Source organism: Fukomys damarensis, unplaced genomic scaffold (assembly GCF_012274545.1).
Source record: "Fukomys damarensis isolate Sample0158 unplaced genomic scaffold, DMR_v1.0_HiC HiC_scaffold_24, whole genome shotgun sequence".
Lineage (NCBI taxonomy): Eukaryota > Metazoa > Chordata > Mammalia > Rodentia > Bathyergidae > Fukomys > Fukomys damarensis.
This window is the reverse complement of record NW_022900936.1, coordinates 65,835,998-65,843,987: the sequence shown is the minus strand read 5'-3', so window position 1 is coordinate 65,843,987 and position 7,990 is coordinate 65,835,998.

Sequence of the window (7,990 nt, the reverse complement as noted above, 5' to 3'; positions counted from 1 at the left end):
TTTTTGTACCGAATTGAACTCAAGTCCTTGAGCTTGCAAGGCAGGCCACCTAACCGCTGAGCTAAATCCCTGGCCTGAGGCTATCTTTCTTCCAAGGAAGGTGTTTAGCTCCTTTGTCAAAGATGAGGTGGCTGAGTACGTCTGGAGTTGTTTCTGCATCCTATAGTCTGTTGCATGGATCCTCAGGTCTGTTCTTTTGCCAGTACCATGCTGCTTTTCATAACTTTGTAGTATATTTTAAAGTCAGGGATTGCGATGCCCTCTGCCTTGCCCTTGTTGCCTACAATTGCTTTTGCCATTCTAGATCTCTTCTGGTTCCAAATAAATTTTAGAATTGTTTGGAAAAAAAATTAGTCTTGAATAATCTTACACTGCTAAAGAAATTGAATCAATAGTTTAAAAAAAATCTACTTACAGGAAAACCCCAGTCACAGATGGCTTTACAAGGTCTTGTAAACATTCAATGCAGAAATCATTCCAGTACGACACAAACTCTTTCAAAGGTAGAAAAAGAATGTTGATGCTCCCCACTCATTATCAGAAGCTAATGTATCTTTAATATCAAAACTAGAGTAGGAAAATACTAGAAAAAAAAATGAGCAAATAGTCTCATTATACACAGATGCAAAAACCATAGATGAAAAAACCTGAAACCTAGTCCAGCCAGATATAAAAAGGCCAAGTTGACTTTATCTCAGAAATCTAAAATTAACTTGGAAATATAATTAATATTATTGACCACATTACAGAATAACGTAGAAAAATAATGTTTTCCCAGAAGATGCAGAAAACAATTTGATAACATTCAACATTCTTTAATAATGATAATAATGTCTGGGTGTGGTGGCACATGCCTTTATTCCCAGCACTCAGGAGGCTGAGGTAGGAGGATCGCTGTGAGTTTGAGACCAGCCTGGGCTACACAGTGAGTTCCAGGTCAGTCTCAACTATGTAGTGAGACCCTGTCTCAAAAAAAAAAAAAAGATAATATCAGCAAATTCTTAAACTAAAAATAAAAGGAAACTTATTTAATCTGATAAAGAATATCTACTAAAACTTTGCAAACCTCATACGTAGAGGTGAAACATTGGAAGCATTTCCTTTGAGACCAAGCATAGTGCAATGCCTGCTACCACTTCTAACTAGTGTTGTACTGAAAGTCCTAGTCAGTGTAGTCAAGGCTCAGATCAGAAGAGAAGAAAAGGATCAGAAAAGAAGAAATAAAACTCTTCTTAGGTGTTCTTAGATAGTATAATCATTTAATTAGAAAACAGGAAAAAGGTACAGATAAATTAGAAGAATTAAAAGAAAGTATAGAAAGTCTACTGGACACACAAATTAATGTCCAAAGCCAAACTGTAATTCCAGAAAACAGCTCATCAGTCATGAAATAAAACTAGAAAATCACACCAAGTATTAAGAATTAAAGCTACCGAAGTGTGAGTCCTCAAAAGTTAAGCCAATCATCTCTTCCCATGAGCTGCCACCTCAACCCACAGTGGACAGGCAATCCCCAAGAGTGTGACAGTTCCCATGCCTGCATAAGCTAGGTTCCTGTGTAGCAGTCGGTGAAGAGGCTTCCTCCCACCCCCCACTACCTGCGTATGCATTATGGCGCTGCCAGTCTGGGCTGGGGATGGCCATCAGTACACCTCATCCTAGGCACTGCAGCTCACAATCCCGAACCTCTACACCCTTGCCTAGGATCCCCAGTGTTTTAAGGCAGCCCTTGCTGAACGGGGCAGGAAGGGGGAGGCCTGGGATAATAGGATTAGGGGTGATGGCTGAAAACCTCCCCAGGAGGTAGAACTATAAAGGCTGTAAGCCCCCAAATGCACACTACATTGTTTCATTAGACACTTTTTTAAAAACTGAGTTTATTGGTACATTTTAGGTATACAGTACAGTTATAGTCATTATTGGGATCTTGTACCTTTACATGACAGGTCTTGGTTCTCATTTTTTCCCCTTGTCCCTACCCTCCTTTCACCCCCTCCTTTCCTTCCCATTTACAAACACTTTTATTTCCATTTTTTCATTTTCCCATATTTTTTTCTTTTTCCTCATTACCTTTCCCTACCTTTCCCACTTTCCCTACACCTTTAGCCCTTTTCTTCCTATTTCACATTGTCAATTATACCATTAGGATCTTATGTGCGATTATAGTTTTTCAAATCAGAGAAACTATTTGGTATTTACACGTGTGACTTATTTATTTCACTTAGGAGTACATCCTCAATATGTATCCATTTACCTATGAATGAATCTAATTTCTCATTCTTTATGGTTGAGTAGTATTCCATTTTATAGAAAAACCACATCTTCTTTATTCAGTTTCCAACTGATGGGCAAATGGCTGTTTCCAAGATACTTTTTTAAAATTGAGTTTATTGGTACATTTTAGGTATACAGTACAGTTACATTCATTATTGGGATCTTGTTCATTAGACAGTTTTTACAAAAACACAAAATCAAAGATAAAATTACTAACGCAGTGTGACAATGAAGCTTAATTGTCTACATGATTGGATTAAGAGATCCCTGGAGTGGTGATTAAGTCACAGGGTCAAACAGCTGATTGTACTCTTAGGAGCTGGGGCCCTGTAGGAGGTAGGTCACTGGCACTATGCCTTTGGAGGGCATCTCTCTTGCTGGTGTTCTTTCCAACCTGCTCAGCTTCCCAGAGGTTGTGAAGTGGGCAGCATTTCTTTGCCATTCCTCTCACTATGGTGTTTCTCCTTTAGAGATATATTACTATGAGTTGAACCCTCTGAAATCTTGAACCAAATGAGCCTCTCTTCCTAAGTGTCAGGTATTTTGTCCCAGTGATAGGACAGCTGACTAACATGGCTAAGAACAGGCCCTTGTAAGTGTGGGGCCCTGAATGACTATGCTGAATGAATGACCCATGAAGCTGGCTTTGTATTCCTATACAGATAATTATATAATTAGAAAACATGAAAAATGTACAATGGAAATGAAATTTGTACAATAGAACGATATGGAACAATAACTACTGAAAATGCTGAGCCGGGCATGGTGGCACATGTCTGTAACCCCAGCATTCTGGGAGACCCAAGCAGGAAGATCACAAGTTTGAGCTCAGCCTGGGCATCTTAGTAACTTCTGCCACTAAATAAATAAATAAGCGTGGTGGTGTACGCCTGTAATCCCAGAACTCGGGGGGCTGAGGCAGGAGGATCTCTGTGAGTTTGAGACCAGCCTGGGCTACATAGTAAGTTCCAGGTCAATCTTGACTACAGAGTGAGACCCTGTCTCAAACAAACAAACAAACAAACAACAAAACAAAAAACTAAACAAATAAATAAAATGGGGGGGTGTAGCTCAGTTTTAAGGACCTAGGTTTAATCCCTAGTACTGTAAATAAAACAAAGAAAAACTTATAACTGCATTAAATGATATGTATAAATCTCATAAGCATAATCTTCAATGAAGGAAATAATTAAAAAGAAAGCATCATAATTATATTGACATAAGATTTGAGCATAGGCTGTAAAACAAATCAAACAAGGTACATGCACATAAGCTATAAGAAATCAATATAGAAAAAGATTATCACAAAGCTATGATAAGGTTTTCCTCTTCAGGGAATGTTAGTTTTGTTACCTCAGTTTCCTGCACATCCAGTCTTGATCCCTTTTGATTACAGTATGTGTATATATTAAGCAGGGTGGTGGTAGGTGCCTGTCTCCCTGCCCCTAGATATAAGGTTCTCTGCCATCTCTATGAACACCCGCTGCTTTCCAAACTTGCGGCTCATCACACTTACTTACTTGTCACTCACTGCTGAGACAAAATATGCGACACCCAAAGTTAGAAGGGAAACGGTTTATTTAGCTTATAGCTCATAGAGGTTTCAGTCCATAATTGGCTGACTCCAAGACGGGATGGGAGAAGACAGCAAAGGCAACAAAAGACCTAAACAGCATTTTTTTTTCCTCTTTTGGCCGCCTTTATCTTGCTCAGACTGCTTAGGGCAGGTAGCAGTCACACCCTTAATCCTAATGCTCTCGGGCCTAGCATCGCACCATGAATCACACACTCTAGATTCAGCCACCTCCAAAATAGCCCCTCTTTTATGTAAGGCTTTGTGGGGAGGCATCTAAATTCAAGCCATAACAACGCAAATTATGCCCAGCATCTCCGATGCTCAGGTGCTGCCCTGACTCCTGCTGTTCTAGGATCCTGTAACAGCATCTTCTGTCAGTTTTCCTTAGAGAGGGAGCAGATTTACTAGACTTTCACCAATGCTTATTTCCCTCTGACCAGCCCACTTCTTGCACCTTGGTCGTTGACAATCTCCCGGGCCCTCCTGGGAAGCACAGTAATGGGTTTCCATTTTACGTCATAGACTTATTCTAGCACTCTCACTTCTGAAGGACTTATGAGCCCTTCCTCCACAGTTTGCAGTAGCACTTCTAGAATCTGATTTGTTTACTGTGGCTATGCTTTTCTTTCCCCTCCAGTCCTCCAACAGCCACCTCAGCAGGCTCCTCCCAGGTGATAAATCTGTAAGTCAGAAGTTTGATTATGCCTTGATCCAGTAACCCCCCAGATTTCCTCCCAAGAATGTTTTCCAGTTCCTGCCAGTACATGCAGGCCAGGTCCTGTAGCTCCTTTGGCACATTTTCTCTATCTTTCCTTATCAAGCCTCATATTCTCCAAGTTAGGGTTTGCTGACGCTTGATATTTAACAGAGTATCTCCCAGATAGGAACTGGGGACAGATCCTGAGGAGAATGAACACTGACTTCTACATACAGTTGCCAGATTTAACAAATAAACATACAGGACATAGGAGTTTAGGGTACTGAAATATACTTCATTGTTTATTTAAAATTAGAAGCTAATTGAGCGTTCTGCATTTTACCTGACAACCACGTTTGCAAAGCACTGCCTCGCTCGACTCCTCTTTATGGACTGCAACCAAGAAAAGGACACTATCTTCCAGCAAGAGTGGATGCTCACTTCTGCAGACCCAGAGGTTTGGGTAACTCAAACTTCTTGTAAATCCTCAGCCCCATTTGCTCTCACAGTGCAGGAAATCCGTGTCTTTAAACGCTATCAAGGAGATGTGCTGACTCTCGAATTTTGCTTCAAGTTATTGGTTCATCTGAGCCCATGATTGTTCTGTCTATGAGGACCCAGCAGTGATTACTGATGCCTTATGCCTGTCCAGATCCATAGTTTTTCCTTACAGTCACTATTGCCTCTGTACTTCTCAGCTCCTGAGATAGTTCCTAAGCTTGACAGCCCATAGGAATTACTTGAGAGCTCCTAAAAATACTAGTACCTGTGTCCTGTCCCAAAACGTTGTGATATTTAGTCTTAGGCAGGGCTGAGCTTGGGCAGTTTTGAGAGTTGACTTGAAATTGCAGTTTCTTGGAACTACTGGCCTAGGGTATTGTACCAGTTAGTGCATCTCCGTGCACCTTGACCAATTTCTGTTGCTACAACAAAATATCTTAGACTGGGTGATTTAAAAACCAGGGAAATTTATCATTTACAGTTCTGAAGACTGGGAAGCCCAAGTTCAAAGTCTCAGAAGATTCAGTGTCTGGGGAAACCTTGTTCTACTCTTCCAGGATGGTACTTTGTTGCTGTTACTTCCTATGGCAAGAGGCAAGAGGGCAAAAGGGACTAGGACCTTCCCCGCTTTTATAAGCGCACTAATCCTGTTCATGACAGCAGAGCACTGAGGACTCCATCACTTTCCCCCAAAGCCCCTACTTTGTGTACTATTATATTGGTGTTAGGTTTTGACACATGAATTTGGAGGAATACATATAGTCAAGCCATATCATCCAAGCACTATCAACATCCTTTCTATTCCCACCCAGCTAACTATTGAAGTGGAAAATCCTACCTCCAAGGTGTACTTTGGAGGATTCTTCCTAGGACTAGCTCTTTTAGGTAGGCTCCTCGAGAAGCACAACCTAAGGCAGGGGGTCTTACCTAAGTGATGCATGTGGAATGCTCTCAAGGAAAGGAGTAAAGAAGGTGGCCATAGGGCAGGAATAAAAAGCAGCAGGGATGTGGTCCTAGCTGAAGTCCAGCTTTAGAGCCTGCACCTGTGGGGAGTTCCAGAGCTCAAATTCTACTACAGAGTTAGTGCTACCTTGAGGCCAAGGGGGTGACCTTTTGTACCCCTAAATTAATCATTGTCCAAGGTCTCTCTCCAGAGGTATGATGAAGAACTGGATTGCAGCTTCTTAGTTTGGGCTAGAGCTAGGGTGAATGAGAAGGGTAAAATTTGAGGGAGTGCCCCCAAATCTCAGTAATTTTAAGGCCATATTTTAAATAAATCAAAATTATTTCAAAAAGTTATGATGAGAAAAAGGTCAAATTTTAAATAAAGATAGAGTCAAGGGAGGAGGTTCTTGTTTGGCCAAGGCCAAGTCTCAGAGAGAAGGCAGCTGTAAAATCATCAGGTGACACTCACAGCATCCAGGAAATGGTGCTTTGGCCAGGCAAAGGGGACCTAGGTAGAGAACCAACAGCACCCACTTAGAGCATCTTTCCTTCATTCCACATATTTCAGTTTGAGTCGACTCCATTCTCCTAGGATTTGGGAGAGGGAACAGGGGAGAACAATACTTGGATCTACTTGATAAGGTCAAAAATCTCTGGCCATGATGATTGCTCCCAGGATGAATTTAGAAGTCAAGCAAGCCTAATCAGCATCCCCTGAAGGATATTTCTGCTGGGGCTAACAGAAAAGATGTTCTGAACAGTAGAAGCTGGAGCTTTTCTGGCTACATGGAAGACTCTTCCAGGAATAGGAGAGAAGGAGAGCAACATGAAAAGCAAATCTGAGACAGGAATGAAGCTAATAAGCTAGAGAAAGTGGCCTGAAAATATTGTGTCTTTAGCCTCAGTTGGGACAAGACTTATGGATCATTTAGGACTTTTTTGTTTTATGGAACAAAGTACCTGACTTGAAGAGTTAAACAAGGCTGGGAGGAGAAAAGAAAAGGAGAAGTAATAGAAAAATGATATATTGGTTCATGGGACTGCTCAGGGGTAGATTTGTTTCAGGTCTACCTGAAAACAGCATGATTTCACCATGAGCAATAATTTGCCTCTCCTTGTTTAAGATCGACTCCATCTTTGGGTTGGCCAAAGAGACCACAAGTGAAGTGACCGATCTCAGGTTTCTTCAATGTCTGTGTGTCCCCTTTGACACAGTTTCAACATGATTCCTGAATCAAACATCCTGCCTGCATGCTCCCTTCCATTAGTGTGAATCGTTTCCTAATAGCACCCTCTTTCTCTCTTTGTGATCACTTTTACGTGGACCTTAATGGAGGACAACTTGGACTCCATTTGTACCCCTCTGCTAGAGACTCCTGCAGTAAGTCTCTAGTCCCCACCTGCCCACTGTGCCACGCAGCTTGACAAAAAAATATGCTAAGAGACAGAACTAAGGGAGAGAAAGCAGGGTGCCAGGATGACAGGTGCAACCAACAGAGCCCTTGGTCAGACCCAGGCTCTGACTTTTATTGTCAGTCAATTGGGGTAAAGATGAGCTACGTGCAGTTTCTGTGGGAATTAATGTAAACAAGGCTTATAAGGACAAGGCAAAGCATTCTCTAATTAGGAACAGAATAGACAAAATACGTCATTGTAATTAGAACCTTGTCTTTCTAGTTTGAAGATTTTGGTTGTGGGAATGCAGTCTGACTTCGCCATGAAGGCTTCAGCCTTCTCAAAACAAACCAATTGTGGTGTTCACTCTTTATAGCCTACTTTGGGGATAATAATCATCAATATTATAGTCCTCTGCAGGGCCAGAGGTTTATCTCAGTGGTGCTACCGCTTGCCTCGTAGGCCTATGGTCCTGAATTGGATTCCTCATACCAAAACCAAAACCAAAACCAAAAACAATACTGACTTCTGCAAGCTTCCTAATCTGGCCCCAAAATAATGAAATACTGGCTCACTGTTTTGGGGCTTGCATAATTTTCTTC